The sequence below is a fragment of the Drosophila willistoni genome, unplaced genomic scaffold, assembly GCF_018902025.1.
Source record: "Drosophila willistoni isolate 14030-0811.24 unplaced genomic scaffold, UCI_dwil_1.1 Seg526, whole genome shotgun sequence".
Classification (NCBI taxonomy): Eukaryota; Metazoa; Arthropoda; class Insecta; order Diptera; family Drosophilidae; genus Drosophila; species Drosophila willistoni.
In genome coordinates, this window is record NW_025814453.1 from 114,781 (window position 1) to 126,751 (window position 11,971).

Sequence of the window (11,971 nt, forward strand, 5' to 3'; positions counted from 1 at the left end):
CAAATCATTGGCGAATTCCACCTGGCTGGAAAAAGACAAGATATTAATCGTGTAGTCCTTTTTTTTATATATGTAAATTTTATTAATTTATTCATTTATTTAATTTACTAGTTTAATTATTTATTTATTTATCCCCTCGTATATTTATTTAATCCCTTATATATCTATCTATTTATTCAATTCCTTAATTATTATTTTGTTTAGCGTTAAATATTTATTTTCTCCTGTTTGTTGCCCACGTGCACATTCCTTTTTTTGTAAATTTCATTATTCCTAAGATCCATGTTGTCCACGACCCTTGGTGTGGTTTTGACAGTGGATACCTGAAAGAAGAAAGAAAAGAAAAAAGGTGAAAAGAATACCAATAGAAGGGATAATTTTTCTTTCGATCTTGCCCCCCTAAAAGAGCTCTGATAGGTAGGTGGGAATCGGGAAGGGAATTCATCTTGATTTTACGTAAGAAAAATAAAAAAAAAGAGAAATATAATGTAATCTGTTGCAGACACCTGCTCAAATATACACCAGGGCAAGATAAGGTTAATAAATACGTGTGTTAATAATAATTAAGAGTAATGAAAAACAAAAAAATGAATTGCTGAGCGTTTTCCTAAAAGGGGGGAAATGGGAGGAAAGGAGCACGACGACTCCAGGAGGAGTAGATGATTGGTGATGGTGATGTGTTATAGGTAACGATGGTAATATATATGGGGTGGCATACCTCATCGACATGCCACGAAGGAAAGGGAGGGCCCGTTCGACCTCGATAATCCGGAAGAGGAGGTCCGGTTCACATGAAGCGGCGGCGACGACATCATTCCTGTAAGGGGGTAAGAATAATTTATTAGTGAGTTTGTTAAAGATTTATGTTTGGTGTAAGTTGAGTATCGTAAGTGTTGTCCAGTGGAGTGGTGTCTGAAGTGATCCTCGAACTGTGTCGGGATTCCTTCAGACGAAGGGGTATTGATGGTCATCTGTTCGTCAATTACCTGATGTTTATTGTTGCGCGTATTGGGGATGGGTTATCGTAACTCACGACCTTCTTTTCCGATAGCTAGCCGGAGTGAGCCCCTATCGATATACGCGGGACCAGGCTGAGAATATTGTTTTTTTCATCTAGCAGGTCCATAACACACGAGTCTACATACCAAATTTGGTGGCTCTAGCTCTTACAGTCTCCGAGATCTAGGTGTTCATACGGACAGACGGACATGGCTAGATCGACTCGGTTGTTGATCCTGATCAAGAATATATATACTTTGTGGGGTCGGAGATGCTTACTTCTGCCTGTTACATACATTTTGTCGACTTTAATACACCATTTCACCCTATGGGTGTATGGTATAAAAAGACCAAACACACGAGCAAATACTCGTGCCAATCCAAACCAGAATCCAAGAACTGTGGGACTACCTCGACATGAACAACCACGAAATTCAATTGCAAGCCAGCCACCAGTAGGGTTAGAAGAAAGCATTCAACAACTTATTTCCAATTCATTAGAAACATATCGAGTTTATATGGCATCGGTAATTACCGAGGAAATTCGTAACGCCATGAGAAATTTAAGCATCACGGGAGTTCGTGCGGAATCCTCTGATGAACCTCAATTAGAGTGGGACTTTCCACCACACTCAGTTGCTCCGCGAAGAATTCTGGAAAATAGTGTTAGAGCTCGACCATTTAATATTCGGAGTAATCCAAATGCAATTGACCAAGAGATAGTACCAGAACGACCCGATCGAGTATCTAGTATAATTTTTAACTGGCATATACGATTCACAGGGTCCTCCAAAGATATAACTGTAGAAGATTTCATTTATCGAGTAAATTGTTTAACAACCCAAAGTTTGAATGGAGACTTTAATTTGCTTTATAAATTCGCTAATCTGCTCTTCTCGGGACCAGCCCTAACATTTTTCTGGCGATGTCATCGAACCTCGATCTATGCATTTGTTTAAGAGAGAGGTATAAAGACCAAAGATCGGACAGAGACATTATGGATGCCCTTCGCAGACGCAAGCAGGCCTCCAACGAAAATTTTGATTAGAATCTCGATTCTATGTTGGCTATTACAGATGCTTTGCGAGAACCTTTAAACGATTCAGAATTCATAGCTGAAGTGCGAAACAATTTAAGACCCGACTTATTTCAGGAAATTTTGCATGTAGAGACCCCAAACCTAGCCGCCTTGCATAGGGAATGTCATAAGCATGAAGAATTTTTCCGCAGGTTTCGGTCAAGACAGCTAACGCGTCAAATAGGCAGTAAACATATGGTGAATGCGTTGTTGCATGATGAACCAGTAGTTGAAAAGCTAGATGACGAAACAGATGACCCTATGGATGTGTGCGCATTGCGTGCACCAGAGAAAATAAAATGCTGGAATTGTGACGAATTAGGACATGGTTATCAGAAGTCAGGGTGTGGACTAATAGATGTGTATAAACCAAATTGTTTAAAATGTAATCCGCGTACGGGAAACCAGTCGCAGGATATCAACCGATTAGTGAAGGGGGATGTCCGCCCGTAGTCTTGGATAAACCAAACAATTTAATAATCAACTCAGACGTGACCTTACTTAAAAACTCTGACTTACCGAATACTAAACAGTTCAAACCATATCATGTGCGGTTGCAAGAGTATACCAAACGAAGATCTGAACTATTTGACAACACGATGCCGCATTCGCAATCTAAGCGACGATTGCGAACGTTCTGGACTAATAGACACAAGCTAAAGAAACTTACCATATCAACCATAATCAACCTGGATAACGACATACGACCTTTTATTGATTTATCAATAGATGGACAAATTTACACTGCTTTACTAGACAGCGGAGCTAACAAAAGTGTAGTAGGTGGAGAATTAGCAACAAAACTTATGACCACCAAGCAATATTGCCCCAAAACGCGCGGTAACGTTAGGACAGCCGATGGGCAATCGCAACAGGTGGTTGGTACGATTACAAGCAATCTCACTTATAACTCGAAAAGCGCCAACTTAGAATTTCTCATAGTACCGACTAATACTCAAAAGATAATTTGTGGCATGGACTTCTGGAGAACATTTGGTCTTTCAATAATAACTGGATTTCCAACTTTTGAAAGAGATGGCTTAGGTTTTACGAGCCTTATAGAACATATTATTGACACCGAAAACGCCAAGCCAATTAAACAAAAATTTTACCCAATATCACCAGCAAAGGAAAACTTATTATGTCTGGAGATAGACAAAATGTTAAAGCTAGGAGTGATAGAAGAAGCGCCCGCGTCCTCTTGGTCTTCCCCTTGCGTCTTGTTAGTCAAACCAGGTAAGGTAAGATTCTGCCTTGACTATCGAAAATTAAATGCGGTTACAGTAAAAGACGCATATCCAATACCTAATCTAGAAGGCCTATTAAGTAGATTTCCCCCTGTGCATTGTATTTCCAAAATTGATCTTAAAGATGCCTTTTGGCAAATCAGTCTGGAAGAATCATCGAAAACAAAAACAGCATTTACAGTTCCCAATCGGCCATTGTATCAATTTAGGAGAATGCTTTCGGACTGTGTAATACCCCCCAAACGATGTGTCGTTTAATGGACCAAGTTATTCCGTATCAGCTGAAAACTCAAGTATCAGTTTACCTTGACGACCTATTGATATTATCAAATCATTTCGATGAACATCTTGCTCATCTTAGTGAGGTATCTGCCCGTCTAAAGCAGGCAGGGCTAACCATTAACATCCAGAAGAGTCAATTTTGTCTGCGAAAAGTAGAGTACCTAGGATATATAGTCGGAGAGGGCACGTTAAGAGTTAACCCAGACAAGGTTAAAGCCATATCCGAGTTCCCAGTGCCGAAAACCAAGCGACAGCTTAAGAGATTTTTAGGAATGACTGGATGGTACCAGCGATTTATCTCACAATATGCAACTATCACCTTTGCGTTAACAGAATTATTGCGCGGCAATTCTTTTTCGTGGAACGAAGAAGCGCATGGTGTTTTTGAGAACATCAAGTCTAAACTTAGCACTGCTCCGTTTTTAGCACACCCAAATTATAAGAAACCGTTTATAGTGCAATGTGATGCAAGTATGCTTGGAGTAGGTGCTTTTAGCCCAAGTTGATGAGTTCGGATTCGAACGACCCATCACGTTTATGTCTAAAAAACTTAACAAAGCACAACGAAATTATTCGGTCACCGAACTCGAATGTCTTGCGGTAGTGTTGGCGATTAAAAGATTTCGGATGTATATCGAAGGCAATGAGTTGAAAATCGTGACTGATCACGCTAGTTTGCGGTGGCTTTTGAACCAACAAGAACTAAGCGGTCGATTAGCCCGCTGGTCAATGAAGCTGCAGGGGTATAACTTCCAGATAGAACACCGGAAAGGTAGTGAAAATGTTGTTGCTGACGCTTTGTCGCGATCATTTGAAAATGAAATAGCTTCCCTGGAAATGGAATTATCTCCTGAAATCGACTTGTCCTCGTCGACATTTGAATCCGAAGAATATAGATCTCTAAAAGACAAATATGTAAAGGCAAATCTTCCGGATTTTCAAGTTATTAATCAATATATATATCATCGCACTGACTTTATGACTGCCCATTGTGGCATAGCAAAATGTTTGGAGCGTATTCGGCGTAACTTTTTCTGGCCAGGACTAGTTGTAGACGTTAGGAAGTACATTCAACAGTGTGAGATATGTCAAACCTGCAAATACCCAACATGTAAACTAAAACCGCCTATCGGTAACCAAACCATAAGTGAACGACCATTCCAAAGACTATATGTGGATTTTATCGGTTCTTTCCCTCGCTCCAAACAAGGAAATATCGGAATTTTTATCATTCTAGATCACTTTAGTAAATTTACCTTCTTAAAACCTGCAAAGAAATTTATTTATAATTTATTCTCGAATGTAATATTATCTATCTTAAGGGATGATATCTTTAGCTGCTTTGGTGTGCCACACTATATAGTCAGTGATAATGGCACTCAGTTTAAAAGCCAGGAGTTCACAACATTTATTAGGGATTACGGAGTGCAGCACGTATTTACCGCTGCGTATTCTCCACAGGCCAATGCGGCTGAAAGAGTGAACCGATCAATTAATGCGGCCTTACGGTCCTATCTCCGTTCGGATCAATGTCACTGGGATAAATTTCTCAGTAGTATAAACAGTGCCTTACGAAATCATATTCATCAATCAATTGGAATTTTACCCTATGTGGCGGTGTTTGGTCAAAACACGATAACTCACGGAAAAGACTACAAATTATTGACCTACCTCAATCTACTGAATGAAGCTACGGTTCGGCTAGATAGACTAGACAATTAGGTACGGATTAGATCTGATATTCAAAAATATTTAGATAAAGCTTATGATACAAATCAACGGACATATAACTTGAGGAGTAAAATACGCAACTTCGAAGTGGGCCAAACAGTCACTAAGCGTAACTTTAAACTCAGCAACCTAGCCAATAATTTTAATGCTAAATTAGCACCAGTCGGGGTTAAAGTCAAGATCAAGAACAAACTCGGAAATCATTTGTATGTAGTTGAAAACCTTACAGGAAAAGAGCTTGGAACCTTCCATGCCAAGGACCTTTGGTAATCAGCTTAGCACCCTTTGATTTTTTTCTCAGCTTTGAGCCTCCACTTAATAGGGCGTGTCATTCAAATCTGTGGTGTGAGGGTGCGCTGTTTCAAACATTAAATTATATAAATCTGCTAGCTAGACGAATATATTTGGCATACACTATTTCTAAGGCGAATTGACCTTGAGCTTTTTTTTTGGAACCGAGCTTACACGATCCACTTCCATAGAAAAGCTCATGCAAGAGAAGGGCCCAAAAATTGAGCTTGAATAGTGTGCGGAGAGTCTAGAATGGTCTGAGCTAGAGTGCAGTTGTGCGAATAAGAGGAGGGAGAACGCGAAAAGAAAAACCGCAAGTGCAAGCAATGCACGTGGAGTGACGTAACACTCCGGTACCCTCATGGACATACATAAGTCCACGCCTCTTTTTTTTCGAGTTCCAATTTTAAGTAAGGAACGAAAATAAAACGCCACTGCCAGCGCTGTTTTGCCTCCGTTAAAGGCAAGCGCGTAGCCATTGTGTTAGCCACCATAAGGCCAGTAGACGACCCCATCCATGGTTTCATGTCGGACTTTTGGGACTACGACCAAATAAATGTCGGCCCGGTCCATGAACTGACCATAGGATAAATTGTTGGAGAGCGATTTGGCCCTAAGTGCGCACACATATTGTGGTGTGGAGCGTACCCAGCCAGCCTAATTCCTAGGCGAACCCTCGTTGGAGTGGATGTTTCACCTTAGGACACGGGATAGCCCCTCGCCACAAAGATCGAAGAATTCTGCTGGGAAGACGTTGCCGCAGATTCACAACCCGGCATTGACGACCCCAACCTCACCCCCAGCCCATAGTGGGCCATCAAACAGCCGTTTTTCTTTTTCTTTAAGTATCGTACAAACATGTGTTCAAATTTATAAGTATAATATTTATAATAAAATTTCTATATAGCAGGTTCTGAAAATCATAACGTTGGTAACGAGAAGCAAGTTATATTTTTGTGCCCTTCTTAATAATTTTAACAGCCTCTAGTGCTCCACCCATCATCAGGCCTGCTGACTGGATTGGACTCTACAAACTGTATGAATAGGGATTCCGGGAGAAGGAAAATCCCAATCTTCATTCGTTGAATTCAAAATGTGAACTGATTTTATTTAAAGAATTGTTGTGTATATAAATGAATTCTTAGACTCTAGGCAACAATTGTTCTTAAAAATACTTATTCTAATGACCCACGCTTTCGTGGTTTGAAAATTGTTTATATTTCATGCTCAGCGTTGGCTACTTGATACCGCGCCGCTGTTATAATCTTAAGTGTTTTACACAGAGTATGGATGCATGTTTTGTTTGGTTTTAAGCAATAATTGTCATATGAATCTTTATGACTTATTTTTGTGTTATGTATTTGTTTCGTTTTGTATATTTCTTGGTGCATCTGATTTGGTGAAGCCATTTCAGATGAACACGATGTTTAATCTTAAACATTCTGCAAAGGGCCGCCAAATGCGACGACTTGTATTCTTTTATTTTTATTAAGTTGTCTTAAACAAATTATTATTATTAACATTAACATTAGATAGATAACTATTGTTAGAGAAGCATAAAAGCTACATGTTGGACTGACTTCCTCTTCTTTCATATTCTGCCGTATGGTTTACTAAATTGGCTTCGACTGTATTTTATATTATATTTGGCAAATTACTAATATCGCCCAATGCTTAACAATTTCTGTTTCGGGATATCTACCCACTCCTGATGTGTATTACTGTGTTGACTTCCTGCCTTTTTATATGGTGTAAACTTTAAAGACCTACTACTTCTACCTTTCGGTTTAAGCCAATGTGGCTTTTGCCCCACTGTTTTGATATTTCGGTAATACCTGAAATTTGAGCGGTTATTCTGTTCAAATGTTGTCCCTTTAGTTTGCAATACCTGCCCTTTTTCTAATACAGACTCAGACAATTTTTTAACTGACTCTATTTTGACATTATTATTTAAATTATCATTATTTAATTCAACCATTGCCATCTGAAAATTCTTATTTTGTACAGGCTCCGGGATATATAATTTTTCTTCCCCAGTTTTTACTTTACCTCCAATGTGAGGTCCTGCCTGGGGCCATAAATTTATTTTCTGAGTTTTGTTGTTGAGTTTGTTTGGCATTGTAATTTTATTATTTTGATATTTACCTTTCTTGTTCTCCCAATTTTGTTTAAAACCTGTGACATCTATTGTTGTTGCCACTACAGATTTATTCTGATTCGATTCGGTGCATCCCGAGACTATCCAACCAAATTGAGTATTTCGGCCTAGTAGCCCATCAATTTTTCCAACTCCCTTTTTTAAAATTTGGGTATAAACGTTTACCCCCATTATTATATCAACCTTACCAGGTTTATTAAAAGAAGGATCAGCTAGCACGTAAGTTTGCCATTTTGACATATCCACGTTTGCTATTTTTAATGGAAGAGCTTCCATTAACTTTGGCAACACAATTGCCTCTACCTTAAGATGTCTTTTCCAGGGATTTCGCGTCTTTACATCTATTTTTACCTTATATTTTGATTTTTTGGCTTTTATTTATGACACGCCACTTATTTCTATATTTTGTTTAATTTTAGGTAATTTTAATATTTGAGCGGCCTCTTTGGACAAAATGGTGCTCTGTGAACCACAATCAATAAGGGCTCTTAGAGTCTTATATCCCCCATTTGCATTTTTTACTTGTATTACAGCTGTGGCCAACAGTGTTGGTTCTGCCGTTACACAAGTTTTAATACTCTCCTGTTTTTCTTCAAAATGGAGTAAGGTATGGTGTCCCTTACTGGACAATGAACAGACCATTTCATTAGTGCACACTTTATTGCTTGAATGGTTCAAGCATCTTGTGCACAGGTGTACTTTTTTGGCTGTTTCATACCTTTCCGTAGGTGTCAATCCTTTAAACTTATAGCACTTATACGCTTTATGCCCGGCAATTTTGCAAATCGGACATTTAGCTTCAAATTCCGCATAATTTAAAACAGTTTGTAGCGGTTTTTTCTCTTCTTTGCTCATGGCACTTAACGAGCAATATCTTTGCTCCAAGTACTCCATGACATCAGATAACTTTTGAATTTCCCTTGTTTTACTAATTTGGCTCTCATACAATTGCAGAGCCTCTCTGTCAAATTTCCTTAGCAGCAGTTGAGCGAATATTACGTCAACTTCATCGGATAAATTTGCTTTTATTTTAATTAAGTGTATTAACTCATTAACTATGTCAGTCACTCCTTTTACACTTTTTGCGGATTCATTGTTGATCATCGGTAAATCAACGATCCGACTTAATTGTTCGGAAGATACCCTCCGATTGTTTTCATACCGCTTGGTTAACAGTTCCCAAGCGGCACTATAATTGTAAGCTGAACCTGACAGTAAATGAGCCACCATGCTCCTCGCTTCTCCCTTTAATGCGGATTTTAAATAATTGAATTTAGGAGTAAGACTTAAAACCTCTCTATTCTCAATTAATTCTGCAACTAACTCTACAAACAGGTCCCATTCTCTTGGCTCTCCAGAGAATGTGGGTACCTGAATCTTTGGCAACACCGGTAGTTCGCCTCTCACGGTTACATTCGCATTCTTAACATTTTCCTTATTGCTCATTTTCATTTCTAGCATTGACAATGAATTTCGGACATCAAATTGTAAATCATCCATTATATTCTTAACTTTTGCAGCACTTGTTAATACTTGACATGCCTGTACCTTCTCCCATAAATAATTAATTTTATTAATATATATTATCCATGTCCCATTGCCTGTTGACTTCAACTCTACTACCTCCAAATATTCCTGGAGCTGTCGGACTCTATCCATAAATATCTCCTGGTTGACCTTAGCGTTTTCAATACCGCGCGCCTCTACTTTGCTATCATCCAACTTTTCGAACATCGAAACATCTGTCTCACTGTTTTCCGAATCACCAGTGCCCTGCTTGATTCTCCTGCTTGATTCTCCTTTGGCTATTAATCTGGCTGCCATATTTAAACCTTCCTCATACTTTCCATCTGTGAAATAGTAGTGTTGGGTTATTCCACTCTCTAGCATTTGGCTATGGTTACTAATCCATAGCTTCTTTATCTCACTTAGTTCGTTAAGAATCTTGCTAGTAAACTTACTAGCATCTAACTCTTCTAGCTTCTTAAATTTTTTATGCAACTCGTGTTGCTTCGCTAATAATTTTTCAGTTTTTGTGGGGAACATTTTTGTCTTATTCATATATTAGGATACTGGTATAAGTATATAAGTATATAATAATAAATAAAAAACTATTTAAATTTATATCTTATCTGATGATCCTGTTGTAGACACCGTTCGCCACTGTTGTCCGCCAAGTAGAGTTGTCTGCCAATGGGTAGCGATAGTTTGCTCGCCTTTTTGTTTTATATTACGTCTCGATCAGCTGCTGTTGTCCAGGGCCTATGGGCTCAGGCGGTACCGGTGCCGGTCATCGCACCAGACTTCCTTCTATTGGCAATGTATGTTCTTCAGCGGCCTCTCCTTTGCAACTATCTTGTTGCTCTGCTGCTGTTGGTAGTTGCCAACTTGCAACTACATATAGTGTATATATACACTAGTTAACTTTTTTTTTTGATATTAGGGCATCAAATACGCCACACACCAACTTTATATTTTTATATTTTTTTCATATTCGGTATCTGGGCTTCGAATTAGCCACACTCCAACTTTATATCGTTTTTTTTTACCGCCGCTGAAATTATTGCAATTGCTCGACTAGCCAAACTGCCTTTATATACTCGGTCGCACGCACTATTTATTTATTAAGCAATATTTTGCTTTTATATTATACTCTGTCTCTTACCACTGGTGGGGGAAAACAAGAGTTTTTTATTTTGCTACCTTTAGCTGATCTTAGCATTTACACTTGCATAAGAATCCAGACTTCAAGGATCTGATTCATTCTCTGAGTCTCTTACCACTGGTGGGGGAAAACTACAGAGTTCCTTTTTATCGAAGGACCAAAATGAATAGGGATTCCGGGAGAAGGAAGGAAGGAAACCCAATCTTCATTCATTGAATTCAAAATACGAACTGATTTTATTTAAAGAATCGTTGTGTATATAAATGAATTCTTAGACTCTAGGCAACAATTGTTCTTAAAAATACTTATTCTAATGACCCACGCTTTCGTGGTTTGAAAATTGTTTATATTTCATGCTCAGCGTTGGCTACTTGATACCGCGCCGCTGTTATAATCTTAAGTGTTTTACACAGAGTATGGATGCATGTTTTGTTTGGTTTTAAGCAATAATTGTCATATGAATCTTTATGACTTATTTTTGTGTTATGTTTATGTTTCGTTTTGTATATTTCTTGCTGCATCTGATTTGGTGAAGCCATTTCAGATGAACACGATGTTTAATCTTAAACACTGTAAGTACGGCATAGCCGCATAAAATCTATTGGCGAAATATAACCGCTTGCCGCGACCACAGAGTTAGTTTTTTCTATTTTTCAAAGTGAAATAAATGCGTAACGTAAAATTTAGTTTAGATCAAATTTATACTTATAAAACAACCCACATTTTTGTACGATTCCTCTCACCGAATTAGTTAGGAAATATCTATATTTGAAATTATTGTTAATGCTCCTATTATATAAGTGGGATACGAAATCCAATGTTATCTTCTTATCTTAAGGGCATATGCCAATTTTTTCTTTGAATTTGAATATATGTATGAAATGATGTATTGCTGAGTTAGTTTATTTGGGCACCTGACGTAAGAGATTTAACACCCACAATATGGGTAATACTGAGTTTCCTTAGGTATTACAAGGTTGGGTGGGTAAAGAGAAGGCAATGACATCTAGGTCCTTCGAATAACACCCATCACCTCTGCATAAAAATCCCTATTTAGGTGTAGAGCAGACGGCCTAAATACAGTATAAAAATGGGTCGAGTAGAACTTAAATATTTGAACAAATACGTTCCATTCTTAGACTTCCTCTTTAACAGTGGCGAAACCAATTCAAAATATAAGGAAATTAAATACTGGATTGTGAACAATAGAAAATTTAAATCAGGGATAGCCCACTCGATAGAAAGATCCATAGTAGAAGCATATAATCGCCTAAAGCGAAAAAATAGAATTTTACTCACCTGGGTACATAAACTAATTGAAGAACCCATAGAGACAATCGATCTCTCAGGGAATTAATTAAAAAAAAAGAGAGTGTACATTTTTTTTTAAACAAAATATGATTACTTGGGATGATATAATAAGAGAAGCTAGAATACATGCACAAGAATTAAATAAATCTTAAATGCCTCTCGCAGAATAGGGAAACAACCCAAATTACAATAGAAAAACACTCGAAAAT

General features: G+C 38.1%; 1 long non-coding RNA gene across 1 annotated transcript; it reads right to left on the reverse strand.

Annotated features, from left to right (window-relative positions):
* Nucleotides 1-224: 224 nt before the first annotated feature.
* LOC26529433 lies at nucleotides 225-1,124 on the reverse strand. The gene is made up of 3 exons (XR_001450535.3): nucleotides 987-1,124; nucleotides 719-817; nucleotides 225-323 (listed from the first exon to the last, which is right to left on the reverse strand). It is a non-coding gene; the product is annotated as an uncharacterized LOC26529433 (long non-coding RNA).
* Between the last annotated feature and the right edge of the window lie 10,847 nt (nucleotides 1,125-11,971).